Below are 16,391 nucleotides of genomic sequence, written 5' to 3'. Positions count from 1 at the left end.
AGTTTATTACAAAACCTATTATATTACGACTACAGATGTGTATTTAAAAAGATCTTTATAATTTGTAAATATGGGAAATTATAGTTTTATATACAGACTTTAGATTTGTTTGCTCTCTACAAATATAAATATATTCAACATTTTTATTTGAACAGAACTTACGAGATTAACAAAATTTGCCCAAAATAATATTTATAAAATATTCAATTCACTTTCTCAAACAAATAATTTCACTTTTTAAACATGTTACAAATTCTATATATCTTATATATTGGTTTAGAATATAACCTTTCTGGAGTTTCGTTTCACTTGCGCCAACCATCTATTTTCGAGTAGCCGAAATTCATTTGCTTTATATATGGTCAGTCGTGTATGCCCCAAATCATTAGCGTTACGCCCACTCGTTGGTCAATTGAGCTCGACACGCCCTTCAGCTGTTGAGCATAGCGCTATCAGGCTTTGCTGCTGCTTGATTAGCTCTATCAGCCTCATTATATATCTTCTCACCTTCACACCTGTGAGAATGATTGTAAACAATAGAAAAAAAAGACAATTAAGCATTTGTTTATATGGGGGTAGCTACTGAGAGTAGCCAAGCGATAAGCATGATAAATAAATAATAATAGGAAATTGTTTACAGCTAAATATTGCTTCCTATTCCTAAAGAACAGTTGAACACAGCAGATATTGTTATTATTATTGTTATTGTTGTTATGCATTGCTTAGCTAATGAGTTTGTTGTTTCTTTTGTTGTGATTGCTGTTTGCGTAGAGTACATACCCACCCAGTTACCCACTCACCCACCCACACACAGTCAACAAGACATCCACATAGTAAGCATGGCTCTCTTTTCTCTATTTCTCTTTCTCTCTTGATAAGAAATAAGTTGACATCCTATTAAATATTCAGCACAAGACACACGGTTCTGTTGCCCTGTAGCCCTGATAGATATATACAAGTATACAGTATACAGCTAGGTATATGCATATATACTCCCCAAATACAGATACATCAAAGTCACGCGCAAATTGGGCGATAGAAATGGATATGGTTTGGTCTATGGCTCTTATGGCTATGGCAAGGTGATTCACTAACGGTTGGTCATACGATATTCACATAGTGTAATATGTATGTCTGTATACATGTATCACTAATCCATATCTATATGAGCAGGGATTCCTATTTAATTTAACTTCTAAAAATTACTTTTACTAGAATACAAAATTTAGCTTCAGAGAATTACTTTTACTAGTATACAACATTTTGACAGTTACAATTGATAAATGAGAATAGTTGATAGTTGGACTATTTTTATGACAAAAGTTATTTACTCCCGTTATTCTTGTCAAACTGCAACTCCAGCCTGAAGCCGGTCATGTACAAAAGTAACATACCCTTTTCACTGTCAAGAACGTGTATAGTAATTTAAAGACTTAAAAAAAGCATTGAATACTTTTAAGCGTAACGTAAAATCCAATTACCCCCGAATCGCGTGCAATTATTTGGGCTCACAATATTTAGATACGAGAAAAGAGTTTGCTTTCGACCGGGGCAAATATTTGGGGTTTCTATGAAAAATTGAATGCCATAAATTTTCGCCGAATCGACGTTCGCATGGCTTTAATTAATTGGATTTTATTATTAATATGTTTTGTCGTATACATATTGTCTTTTGTTGTGGTTGTCTTTGTTTTTTTTTTCCTTTCTAGTCCAAATATAGGTGCACGAGCCGGCGCCTAATGATATTATAATATTCTATGAACATTTCGATTCATTCATTTGGCAGCCACGTGCCACAGCAACACATACATATATATGTATTGTATATTTATATATTATATTTATTACAAAATAATGTGGCCGATGTCGGGGAGAGATAAGAGAATTGTGCGACAGCTGATCTCAGCGTGCTGTTGGAGCTGGTGGAAAAAAACTGCGAGTGCAACTGAACTTGAAGCCTTAAAATAAAAATTGATGGCGTTTATTTTTAATATATAAGTCAGACTTAACTGTAAACTGTAAGCTGTATCCATATGGCATATATGTATATAAAGCTCTGTATTACAAACCTCTAGGTGGCCTGATCATGCAGTTACCTTTCTTGTAAATGCTTTAAGTGGCGTGATTCTGCCGTAACTTCGCTTGCGAGCTTTGAGAGTCGTAAGATTAAGCTACAGAGTGGCTTAAGAGAGATTATAAGAGAAATTATGTATGCATACCAAATACTCTAATTTGTTGGAGTATGATGAATACGTAACTCCTCCAACCCGAGAATGTAGCCTGTCCTCAGGCGGTACACTTGAAGTATTACCATTCTACAACCTTTTTGTATCTTGAATTAGTTAACAATTAAGTGGACTTAATTCTAACAATTCATCTTTTTTAGTATTAAATTTATGATTTTTTTTTTCAATATTGATTAACATACTTATATAGTGTGACTAACAATTCGTTTTTTTTTTCGTTATTTGGTTTTTTTTGTATTCTTTGCTATTTTTCTAATATTAGGTATTAATATTTCGGATTATTTTAGATGTTCAAATATCAATTCTGAAAAGGTGATGTTAGGTTAAATAAATTGTTCAAAATGTTTTAATGATAGTAATAGCTCAAAAATGTTGGTGGGTTTATTTTATCTATTTATTTATTTTTTTTTTTTTATTTATTTATTTTTTTTATTGATATGTGGAGTAGGGATATGTGGAATCAATTGTCATCAGTATGAGTCATAAAAACAAGTTCAGGAGGCCTGGTGTGATAGTTAGAGTCATTAATAACCTTCTTACTCATAAATTGATTTTTATGATGAATAAACTCCCTTCCTCTGTTTAATTCGCTAAAGTGTTTCTCGTCAACAGCCTTAATTTTGGCAGTTTTCTTGAATGGGTTTTGAAGTTTGCCTTTCAATATTGGTGCTTTTTTATATTTTGTATTGACTTCAAAAGATTTTCTATTTTCGTTGACTTTATTAATTTTTTGTGTTTTTAAGATTTGATTACTGTATGCAGGGGTACCTGCAAAAATAAACAAATGGGCTGGTGTTCTACCTGTGCTATTGTGTTTAATTTTATGATTATAAATGAATAGGATAGTTTCGATTTTCATCTGCTTTTCTTCAACGTAAGTATCAGTATTTATTATTCTAATACGCTCGTTTAAGGTTTTGTGAAAGCGTTCAATGTCCGCAACCCCTGTCTTTGTTGATGCTAATTCTAATTTAACCTCCTCCGAAGTCAACCATTGTTTAATTGCGTTACTTGTGAAGGCTGAGTCTCTGTCTGCTTTGAGTGTTATCGGCTTGCCCATTTGAGTAAATACTTGTAATAGTGCACGTTTGGCTTCCAGCCAGTCACGGCTTTTCACTTGTACTAACATGACAAATTTTGAATAAATGTCGATACATGTTAGATAAGTTTTATTCTCTGAAATATAAAAGTCTATCATAAATATTTCGCGAGGGTTGAATACTTCTGGTGTTAATTCAAATGGGGCGTTTGTATTTCTGTGTTCTGTTTTCGACAATTGGCAAACGTCGCATTGATTAATAATGTTTTGTATCAATTTACCAGAATCTGGGAAATAATAACTTTCTTTGAAAAGTCATAACATTTTTTCTATGCCACGGTGGATAAGCTTAATATGCTGTTTTAATATTAATTCTTTAAATTCAGCGTAACTTTCTATATCTTTCAAATATAATAATGCTCTTACAATGGAAGTTTTTTGGTCATGGACTATCTCCTTGTAAGCTTTTTGGATGATGAGAAAGTCGGGATCGCTTTCAATATAGAGTGCACTGGATTTAGCAAAAAGGTGGTCTATTAATAACTGCTTTGCAGATTCGAAAGTTATCTCTTTATAATTTATTATAATTTTTTGTTTTTTGAAATATTGTTCTACTTTAACTGAAATATTATCTGTTTTAACCATGATTACTTGTCGAGAGTAGTGATTTAGGGGCTTTTCCGTTAAAGGGATTAAGAATGAACTATCCTCTTCCGCACTATGTACAGTTGCACAAGTACTTCCTAACATTACTTCTTCGTGTTGTGATTGAATACGTGAAAGCGCATCGGCTACATAATTGGTTTTTCCTTGGATGTATTTTATTGTAAAATCGTATTCTGATAGGCGAATTTTCCACCTTTGGAGTTTCATGTTGGGATCTTGTATTGAGTGAAGCCAAACCAATGGCTTATGATCACTTAATACCTCGAAAGTCCTACCAAATAAATAGGGCCGAAAGTATTTTGTTGCCCAAACAATGGCCAATAATTCCCTCTCAATGGTGCTATAGTTTTGTTCGTGATCGTTTAGTGTTCGACTAGCGAAACAAATAGCTTTACCTTCTTGTGACAAAACAGCACCTATTGCTACACTACTAGCGTCAGTTGTGATTTGAAACAATTTTTTGAAATCAGGGCAAACAAGTATTGGGTCACTTGAAATTAGAATTTTTAATTTTTCAAAGGCCTGGAGATAAGCTTCGTTTCTTAAATCAATTTTATTTCCTTTTTTAAGACAATTGGTAATAGGTTTGGCAATTTGTGCGAAATTTGGGATAAATTTCCTATAGTAGCCGCATAATCCAAGAAATGATTTTATTTCTTTTGGACTCTTGGGAAGAGGAAAATATTTAATTGATTTTATTTTATCTTCATTGGGCTTGATGCCATATGGGCCTATAATATGACCTAAAAACTTTGTTTCCCTTTTAAGGAATTCGCACTTATCAAGCTGCAACTTTAGGTTGGCTTCTCTTAATTTGCTAAACACCTTTCTCAACGAGTCCAAGTGTTCAGTTAATGATGTCGAGAATACAATGACATCATCGAGATATACTAAACAACATTTATTTATTACCTCTTTCAAAACAACCCATAAGGGGCTGCAATATGATGAATTACTTTCCCTGATAATCCCTTGCTGAAGCATTTCCTCAACTTGAGCGTCTATTTCTTGCTCGGCGGCGAACGGATAACTGTAGGGTTTTTTGTAAACGGGATTATTGTGAATGGTTTCAATTCTATGTTTGGTTTGATTAGTAAAGCTTAATATTTGGCCTTCGCGATACTGAATGTCAATAAACTGTTTTAAAAGCTTCAGCAAATTTGCCCGTTCTTCTTTATTGAGGTGATCGAGTCGGTATTGAGGTTGCTCGTCTATTGGATTCTCAATTGCGTAAGTAAGCTCTGGAGTAGTTGTGAAATCTTTATTGTTGTCAGGAAAATAAAGTTTGTGAGAAAAATGTTTTATTGTTTATTATAATTTGATCTCTGGAATAATCGATAATTGAATTAGTTGCCTTTAGAAAATTGCGTCCTAATAATATGTCATAATAGTGTGAAAATGGAAATATGTAAAAATGTTGTTCTACTGGGAAAAGTTCATTAGGTTGAACAGTAATTATTTTGTTCAAATTCACCACTCCTTGCAATGCACGAACTACTGTAGGCTTTGATGTTATGGGTAGGTTAAAGAAATTTTGTCTCATAATATTAATTGAACTACCTGTATCAATTAGACAACGACAGAGTTTATTATTAAATTTTAAGGCAATATATTGGTGTGTTGGGAGGCTGATAAACGAAAATTTTCGGCATTATCTTCATCTGGTTGTTGGTATGGATGATTAAGATTCTGATGGTCGGTTTCGCAATAAGGTTCGTCACTATTATTTTGATATTCGCAACTTTGATTATAGTATTGATCATTCGGCATTTCTATATGATGGTAATCATCAATTTCCATCTTTTGATGGCCACTTGTACTTTCACGTTGGCGCTTTTGAGGTTGAGTTAAATTTGGTATCGAATAACCTTGACTTGACTTTCTATGGGCATCACTTTGTTGAGCTTGTACGAGTTTCTGTTGAAATTCTTTAAATATTTGTGGATTTGGCGATGGTAAAGAGGGTGGTAAAGAAGGTCGTCCCTGATTAAATGTGTTCTGTCGGACATGGTGCGGTATGAGATATTGATTGCTGACAATTTCGTTAGTTTTTTGCTGGGATGGACTGTTATTGTATGAAGTCATTTTATTATTATTTATTTCTTTATTAGAAGGCCTATCAGGATTGATATTTGAATTTGATTTCCTACTATTTTGTACGAGAATTAAGTTTACATTATCTTCATACATGCCTTCTTGTTGGGCAACACATTTTAACTTAGAAATACTAGATATATCATGACGTGCTAAAATCATGAACATACGATCAGGCAATTTTTTATTTATTACATTTTTTACTGTTTCGTTCATAGCTTGTGTATAATAAAAGTTGTTTACTTCGTCATTTTCTAATGATAATTTGTTTACAATTATGCTGGCTTTGATTTCGAGCTCTTCTACAAACTTACGCAAGCTACCCTGGAAATTAGTATTATAGAGACGGCGAAGCAGCTCCTCAAAAGATATGTGCGGTTTGTACTCATTGATTAAAGCTGCCCTTAGGGATTTCCAGTTGCTGACACCTTGAAGTCCTACTGCCCTTTGTGCTTGGATACCCAGCAACACTTCTGTCGCTCCAAAGATTATGCTTTGCTGCCTGAGATCATGTGTTGGATAGAGAGCAAGTAGATAATCCAGTCGACGAATAAACGGCCCCAGAGTATCTTCTTGACCCTCGAATGTTGGAATTTGTTTTAATTGCATTAACAATTGATTGAGTTGGCCTTCAGTAAGCATATTTGTGCTACTCCCAGTTGGAGGTAGTTGGTTATGGTTTTCAGTCAGCGACATAATTTATTTATTTTTTTTTGTTACGTGGTCAAATTTTCACTCACGATTTAAATTAGGTTCTTATGCGGATACGGTGGTTTCCACTCAATAATTTTTGTTTGAAATGTTTGTGGCAGTTGATTATAACTTAACTGACGCACTTTTTCACTGTCTTTTATTGATTCCGCACAATTGGGTGATGGTACTAGTATTTGACCAATCAAATAAAATGACTTTATAGAGTTTATGTTTACCGCGCGTATCCTACCGGCTGCGCCAATTACATTTTTAAACAATGCGGTTAGTTAAATAGAAAGATAACTTTATTTTAATAGCATTGGAGTTGAACAAGTTTATTCTCGTGATGCAGATTTACAATTGAATTCTAATTCTAAGCTTACTATGCAATGCGTCGGCGTTGGCAGCTATAAAGCTCCAGCATCGGATGACATTGCCGTTACAAAGCTCTAGGTGGCCTGATCATGCAGTTACCTTTCTTGTAAATGCTTTAAGTGGCGTGATTCTGCCGTAACTTCGCTTGCGAGCTTTGAGAGTCGTAAGATTAAGCTACAGAGTGGCTTAAGAGAGATTATAAGAGAAATTATGTATGCATACCAAATACTCTAATTTGTTGGAGTATGATGAATACGTAACTATATACATATATTACGTCATAGAGTACGGTAAAAACCAGGCATCTTGAACGTCTCCGATCGATCGCTATTTTTGGCAGTGCGTTTTGTTAATTTGACTTTTTTAAATCTTTTTTTTTTCGTTAATGACGATAATGATGAGCCCCAGAAAGCCGATTCAGTCGAGATTTGCATTTTCTTTTTTTTAGCTGCCCCCAGCAACGACGTATTTCGCATTATATTATCTGGACGTTGATTTATATAGACGTAGCGCCTCATTATACGAAACTAGAGCGAGGCTAATCTTTCGTTGTAATTGACGCAAATTGAATATGAGTCGATTTACAAGCTGTTTTATTTCTGATTTATTTATTGGCCATTTGAGAAGTGCGGACAACGACTTTTGAACCTCCCTACTGAATCAGCGTTTCCCTAGGTCAGGCGACTGATGCCTATAGTGAAACGTGTCGGCTCACATATGGATTGGGCTATACATAATGCCAACAACAGATTGTTTGCCTTTATGGTTGAAGGTTGAAACAGCAATATCATATCGCTTTGTTAATTCCGGTGCAGTTCTCTGAATGGATGATGATGAATATAGTTTTACTGAATGTCAACAGTTTTTTTTTCTGATATTCGATGCTAGAGATTATAATCGGCTTTTGGTGCAATATGTAATTTACACCGATCTTAAATGATCTTGCAGATGTTACACTCAGAGAAAAATGTGTTAGATATCGATATCTAGAAAGTAATCATTGTTTGGCCTGAAATATTATTTATAGCTCAATCACTTCTTTTAAATTTATAAGTTCGGATTTAACTTTATTATTTGATCCCACTATATATGTGATAATACTAAACACATCATTTAAATAAAATATATTAAAGAAAATAAACAAAACTAAAAAATAATAATAACTAATTTTATTGCTTTATATTTCTAATTCGGGATATTTCTATATACAATACAAGATTAGCATGTAGTAGAGAATACGAATTTCTCTGTATGTACATTCATTATTTATATTTGTTTATAATGTGCTTTTTCTTTTGGTGTAAACTCTTTTCTGATATACTCGAAACAATATATAATTTAACCCAGACAAGGTTTCTTTTCTTCAGCTCTTCAGTCTTGAACTCGACGTTTTCCTTTGAAGTTGTTTCACCTACAACACAATTAAAATGTGCGCAAATATTGATAAAGCCTTCGCATTAAAATTCTTTTAACAACTAGTAATGACAATTGAGCATGGCAGAATCATATTTAGGTTAGAATTCCTTTTCTTTCCCATATTAATGTACTCTACAAAGCAAATTGCTAATTTAATTTCTTTTTAATGATTCAGAATATAAACGATTTGTATAAATATGCAGCTCTTTACAATGTGCTCGAGTGCAAACCAAATGTTGGCGTTTCTTTTCTAGTGCCTATTCGATTCAGATCCATCAAAATGTTTACACGCACATAAATAATACTGTTTTGTTATTCTAAAGATTGTTTTGCCTCTCGGACTTTTTATTTGTTTTATTTAACGAGTATTTTTGCACATTTGCCTCGCATGATTTTTTTTCCTTTTGCTTTTTGACTCTAAAAATTTGAGCATTTGATTTGGGCGTGACCCTAGATTAGCACATCGTCAAAATGTATAGATGGAGCGATATATATAGAGAGAGATATCTCTATGTGCCTACATATGTATTTGAGTAGGGTGTCATATTTGCTGAGCTTATCAGTGCGGCTCGCGCCATTCACATGTTTCTACGTTATTTTTAATGGTAAAAATTCAACAAATATGTGAATATAATTCATCTTGACTAAGCGAATGTGTCATAACGAAAAAAATGATTGACTGGCGAATGCCCTGTAAAGAATGCTCTCTCATAATGGAGTGGACATGCAATAAAAATTATATCTGTTGCAAATCTAATTTTTTTTTTTTTTATTTTCTTTTAAATTTATCGTAGTAGAATTGTATATTTTATGAAGTAGTATACATCTGGAACGTTGAGTCTCTAGATCGCGACCTCATATAAAAAGTACATTTTTAACATTTAAGCGTGAGGCTTTTTGGTTTCATGTTCCTTTGCCGCACTTAATTAATACGGCTTACCTTAAATTTATTTTGCAGAGTATTTTGAACATATTGATAGCCTCTGCGTATGAAAAACAAATTTCATTTTTGTCAATATTAATTGTTACCAGGGCAAGACGTACCAGATATTATTTGCAAATGGTTCACATTAATTGTTGAACTTTTAAATTGAAATTGTCGGCATAATTTATTAAAAATAAACCGAAATTTGTATATATATATACAATATATATTTTATATTAAATTATATATACTTCTGTTCTATTATGCTGCGTTGTCAATCTTAGGTACTGACGCAATAGCTCAGGCTTCTTTCAAGCTATAGCTTCATCGAAATACTCGAGAATTTCTATCTTTATGAGAATAATAAGAATCAGCCCATATTTTAACTATAAAGTTTCCCATAAAATTAGTTCTCAACAATTTTTAAATGAATGAATTCATAAAAAACGAAAATTTACTCAGCTTTAGGTAATACTTTTTGCGATTGTCGCAGTTTGATGACGCAGAACAGAGATTTGAAAGATTCAGAAGCTGCCTGGGATTTACATAATACGTACATATATTACAGCCTGTCCCCATTTCTCTTGATACAAATTTAAATGGAATTAAAATTAAAAAACAATTTAAACCACAGTTCGGATTAATATACTTCAGTTAGGGAAAATTCTATAATTTATTTAATTGAAATAGATTTCTGCTTAGGTTGAAAGCTTTGAAATGTATATAAGAATCATTAAAAGCAAAAATTGAGTAGTAATTAAAAGTTAAATTTACGAAATTTTAGCACACGAAATTCAAGATAATTGAAGCTTTAATTTAATTGAAAATGTTCACAATGTATGGAAAATATCTGCGAAATAAAATTCACAATATATTAGCATTTCAGTGATAAACAAACATGAAATTAAAAATATATATATGTATATGAATTTATAAATTTGAAAACTCAAATAAATCAAAAATAGACTTTGTGAATTTTAAAACACCAAATGGGGCAAACAAATGTAAACAATGATGGGGAAAAGGTTTGTGCTCTTTATATCAACAAAACGAATTTGTAGAATATGATCAAGTCAAATAGATTTATAATATTCCCAATCTTTTTCTCTAGATTTAATCTGTAGAGGAGAAAATGGGGCGTGGTTGACTTGATAAAGTATATTCACGACGATTATTAGAAACAAATAAGAGACGAAAATCCTGCCAACAGGGATCCCATAAGCTTACATATTTTGCATTACATACATATACGATATACGTATATATACTGCATTGACCAAGCAATATATATAGATTTGACAATTCTGACATTTGGCGAAAACTACACATGCTCTTCAAGTCTTTTGCAATATAATTACTTTGAATTTGAAAATCGAGGCGGGAAATTTATGAGAAGCTGGAATCTTATCAATAGCTGAAACAGAAAAAAAGTTCAAGAAATCAATATTGAAATTTCTATCAGACAGCAATTTACGCATATGGGTAAAGCAATAATAGAAATCACATTCGAGTCTCGAAGATATAGTAGAATTATATGTAGGTTTATCTCTTAAGATTCCGCTATATCACACAATATTTATCCAAAATGGTTTCGCGGATACTTGGTAATATACATATTTTGTTTTACTTGTGCTCCCCCAAAAACCAAATTGCTTGTGGCGCCAGTGGAGTGTGCACACATACAAACACACACACATCTCTCAGCTAGTGTCTACACGGCTATAAGGGGCGATTAACTATGCACACACACACAGGCACACACCTACACCAGCAGCTGGATGCTCGCACAACAAAGCAAACATGTTAATGAGGCAACGTTTTATATTTTTTGCTGTGCTCTATGCAAAGCTTAATACTATTACGTCAGTAAAGTCATTGAATTATAAATTAATAACGAGCGCCATGTCAAAATTATAACAAACATATTGTTCAGCTGTGCGTAATGCCAACAGCAACAACAACTCAAATTGTTTTAAGAGCTGGCGCGGAAGAGTTGTAGAACCGTCTCTTGCTACCTGAGCAAACTATTAAGCGAGAATTCAGTGTGAATTCGAATTAAAATTGGAATCGGAGAGTCGGAGTGCGATTGCGATTACGATTGCAGGTCCGTAAGCTACGATAAAGTCGCGAGATTAAAAGAAAAAAAAAATGTCAAGTGACACGCAAGTGCGTCAATCACAACCGCAAATTGATATAAAAATTAAGAAAAAAATTATAAAAAAAATGTGGAACGACAAGTAAGAACTGTTAGAGTCAGCGTGACGAAGCTTGAATACGCTTAAACAGCTCTAAACATAGTTAGTTGGACTCCACTATGCTAGATCCTCTGATATGTGAAACTTCTTAGTGATGATATTTTATTATATATACATATGGTATTAGCTAGTTATTCTGATTAAAATTCAGATACATTTATCCAATAAATACATACACAATTTTACAAAAGTCAATGCATGTCTATAACTCATATGAATTACCTTATTCTTAGAAATCATCATCATATTTCTTATATCGAATCTAGATTGGTTTTCTAGTGTAAATTTTAGAAAATTCCTTAAAAATGTGACTATTTTAAATATTTTGGCTTCATAGTTCCTCATTAATCATTTCTCCCTTTCTTGGATGGCTAGCATTCATTACTAATTTGAATACCCTCATCAAGGGTGTTCAGCAAACAAACGTCAAACGGAGCTGGAGCTTGTAGCTTGGAACTTGGAACTTGGCGCTTGAAGCGTGGAGCGTGGAGCTCTCTTCAACTGCGTCAGCGCTCTGCTTCTTTGTCTTTCGGTCTTTGTTTGTTTGGCGATGATGATGGTCAGTGAAGCGAGCAGAATGAGGCACTTTAGCTGCCGAAGCTCTGCCCTGGGGCCAGCCTCCAGTTACTCCCGCAGATCCCGTTGCTGATGATGCTGCTGCTGACGCTGCTGTTGATGATGATCATGACAGAGAAATGTCAGTAATCATCGCCGCGCCCGATACCCCGCTCTCCCCAAAGCCAGCCAGCCAACCCAAGCCTCTCCAAATGAAGCAAATATTACGTTTGACGTCAGCAAACTTGAAGCTTGGGCATTTCTCGCGGACTTGCACAAAGCAAACGCTCATTCGTTCGGCTCGATGATTGTTTGAGAACGGCATTCGAGCAAAAGATCTGAGAGATTTGATAGAGCTCGAATTAATAAAAATGCAGCCCCACAAAGTGCACTCGAATCGCATTTAGCATTCGGGCAGGTCTGGGGAGGCGATCGGAACAATCGGAAGGCGGGCACTCATGAGTGTTATGAATGAATTTGCCTCGCTTTGTGCCATGACAAATATTCCAAACCAATTGGCACTTTGAATACTCATCCAATTAATTGCTTAATCGTTCACTCGAACTCAAGCGTATTTCTGATATTCTGAATTTTGTATTGGTTCGGCCGTTCCACAAGTGGGTTCTCGATTTCAGCTTTTCAGATTAGTCACAGCCCTACATCAGTTGCTTAAACTAACTTTGCGTGTTCCTATGAATGTTCATTCACCTACGTCAGTAAGAAACTGGGCTCGTGAAGCGAAGGTTGCCAACACTAGTTATTTATGAGACTAAGTAACTATCTTTTTTTTCTTTATATTTTATGGAAACCTTTCATTCTTCTTCCTGTATATATTGTAGTTCATTCATTTTATTTCAGACCCACCTAGCTGTTTTAAAGAAGAAGAATTAATCATTCTATAATAGTAATATTTTACTTCACATTTATTCAAACTATGAAATTATAATTTCAATTTATAAATTTTTAAAGTTTAATCATTACATATTTTATTTCCTAGTCCTGAACTTCAAGTATTTGACTTGAAATAATTATTTATAGCGCAGAATTCTTTTTATTTCTATTTATACGATAAAGCGATTTAGAATATATAAAGAAATAAAAATAATTTATGATCCTGGAATTTTTAATTTAAGGACTGTATTTAGTAATATTTTTAGGTAAAATTTAAAATGCAAGTTTGAACTACATTTTCTTTTTATAAGTTGAAGTTTCTTATGAAAATCGTATGAAAATCGACCCCTTAAATATAATATGATATTAACATTTTACCTGAGAAGCTTTTAGACGGTAACTCAATCGTTATTCTTACTATCGTTTGATAGAAAATGAGACACAAATTGTAAGCATTTCCTATTAAAGCAAGACCTCACGAGATTTCGGGCCTTAAGGCACAGATTAGGAATATTTGTGATTGAGTGCTTGCATCTACATATACTCATTTCATATTTGAATAGAGTTTCTTTCATAGAGATTATTATCTAGACACAAATTACTCGACGAGTATTTTTCCATAATACAGCACACAATATGGGAGCTACTAAAGCACTAACCTACTCTTATACATAAATATATGTTTCAGTTAAGTATTTTCCCATATCTAAAGTATATATGATGCGCTTGTTACGTATTAAGGTTACGTTTCCTCAAAGTGCTCTATATTTGCTTTTTTTTTTTTTTTTTTTGTTATTATTTGTTATTCTTAATTGTCAAGCCGCCTTATTATTTGCGTGCCCATTTTTAATTATAAGCGATTTAGACTAGCTTTTACGATTCCATATATAATAGCATTTAGTTTCGGTCACGTGTAGCTGTTAAATTTGTGCTGATTGCATTAGGAATACGCCACGTTGCAGCGCATATGGAAAGTTCAATGCATTCGAGGCGGGTTCTTCGAGTCTGGGGCCCCATACGCGACATTTGCATATGCTATTGGCTACGCATAGCAATTGGGGCCTTCTCCTCCAGCACCTCCCCCGTGTACTGGGAGTTCGGGTGGGGCTGGGACTGACGTATGTGGCTGCCATGTGGAGCATGCAACGATGTCGAAACTCAACTTGGGGTTTGTATGTCACTCAGCATATCTGACGTCTGGCGTCTGACGTCCATTACGGCCCCCTTCGCCAGTTCTCGACTCCGGATCCGCCTCTATGTCCGACTCCGGGTTCCATAAATATGCGCATTTTGCACTCTCCCTTGCGTTGGCCATGAACCGAAGTAGCCTGCAGCAAGAAGGCAAGAAAACAACAACAAAAGAAACAAAGACCTCAAGAAACTGGCGCAGATTTGGGATTGCGCTATTTGCATAATTCCCATACAGCCTCCGTATGAAAGAAGGTTTACGTATGTCCATTAGCAATGCAGATGGCGTAGCCTCAGATGTGTACCAAGTACTCTACTCCCTCTTTAAAAGATCAGTTCAACAATTTGGATAAACAACTTCCAGACAGTTCAATGCCTGAATCTGACCTTAGTTGGCGCCATCTGGACGAGCTTGGGGCTTACGGGTTCTACATATCTTCGATATATCTTATCTAATTGCGACGTAAAGCCAACTACGCATCGCCGATAGTGGCTAAGGTAAACATCATTATACAACTTTTTAAACTATGCGTTATTATCCCGGAATCTGTAATATCAATTTAACTTCACAAATCTGATTATCTTCAGACTTTCTTTCTATCTCGCTCTCTTTTCATATTTTCTCAACATATATTGTTTATTATTTAATATATGAAAATTTGTTGTTTGTTTTTTTTTGTGATAAAAAAATATTATGGTAAATATTTCCTTAAATAAGTTTGCTTGTTATGATTCCGTCTTTTAATTCTCTCAGACTCTGATTTCACGTTTTTTTCCTTCTCCCACTCCTCACTACTTCTTACGCTCTTTCTTTCTCTGTCTCTTACTCTCCCCTTCTCTTTTATTTCCCTCTCCCTATCTCTACCTCTCTTTCATCTTTCTTTATAGTAGCCTGCTCTCTTTATAGCAATCTTCCCAATAAAGTTGTCTAAGGCGTAGTTTTTATATGCAAATTTCTACTCATACGCCCATGTATACATATATCTATATTCATACACATATTTTTCATCAATAATATTGATTAGTATTCTGGTTTATTTCAATTTTAACGAGCCCCACCCTTCGCACATCCATACATATATAGTATAAGAATGTTGGCAGAGGCGTTCGCGTTAGCTTTGATTGCAGATAATCCTCCCTACAGAAATCATAATAAACTAACATTGCGCTGTTGCTCTCCCGACCTCGATTCCTTACGGACTACGTCTGCTATGCCGCCAATTTCTGTTTTTCCCACTTATAAAGCACTCTCTCAATCTAGTTTCTCTCTTCGCAGGCAGAGAGCGCTCAGCGTGATCGAGCAGACGTTTTGCTGCGCCCGCTTGCAGTGTTGCCGAAACTTTTTCAGCAAAAGTAGCAAAACCGAAGGCTGAAAGTAGCTAGAAGTAGCCAACTTTCTTCTAAAATAGCTGAAAAAGTAGCAAAAAAGAAAACAGTGCTGTTTTTTCATAAAAAGTCAACTTTATTAATTTAATTCTGATAATATCTCATCTATGACCACCAGCTCGTCATTTTCACCATTGTCGCTTTTATAATTTGCCTTTTTAAGGTAGTTGGGTGGAACGCTATACTCATAGCAACATTTGCCATATCGGCGTAATCCATATGTTTTGTGGACATACAATCTTAATGAAACTTTCAAAACGTGATCATATGGCTAAAATGTGTGTACATTCCAAAGCACAAGTCTCTAGTACTTGAAATGCGTTTTTTACAAAATGATGGCGTCAATGGGTCAGGGTATAAAAACTGATAAGAAATGAATTTTGCATAGCATATTAGAAAGCTTACCTATTCTTCAGTTATAGAATTAATTCTACACAAAGCTCAGTACATTTAAATCATTTACATTTAAAAAGTATCGAAGCGAATTTTGTTATAAATTCGCTTGCATTTTAGCTAAATTTAATATTTGAAAATAGCCAGATTTGTAGCTAATAGCTGTTTGAAAATTTTTGTAGCAATCGGCCTTAAAAAGTAGCCAGATCTAGCTACAAAATAGCTGATTCGGCAACACTGCCCGCTTGCTCTACTTCAACTTGCTGCGC

At 34.3% G+C, this 16,391-nt stretch overlaps 1 long non-coding RNA gene across 2 annotated transcripts; it reads right to left on the bottom strand.

The window, feature by feature from the left end:
• Positions 1 to 129: 129 nt before the first annotated feature.
• LOC122757344 lies at positions 130 to 1,270 on the bottom strand. Of its 2 annotated transcripts, none has more exons than XR_006357348.1 (2): positions 801 to 1,270; positions 130 to 515 (listed from the first exon to the last, which is right to left on the bottom strand). It is a non-coding gene; the product is annotated as an uncharacterized LOC122757344 (long non-coding RNA). The 2 variants fall into 2 exon arrangements; XR_006357349.1 differs by having other exon boundaries at positions 805 to 1,259.
• Positions 1,271 to 16,391: the final 15,121 nt, after the last annotated feature.

Source organism: Drosophila mojavensis, unplaced genomic scaffold, assembly GCF_018153725.1.
Source record: "Drosophila mojavensis isolate 15081-1352.22 unplaced genomic scaffold, ASM1815372v1 contig_49, whole genome shotgun sequence".
Classification (NCBI taxonomy): Eukaryota; Metazoa; Arthropoda; class Insecta; order Diptera; family Drosophilidae; genus Drosophila; species Drosophila mojavensis.
Note: the sequence above shows the minus strand (reverse complement) of the source record. Positions and strands in the feature narration are given on the sequence as shown.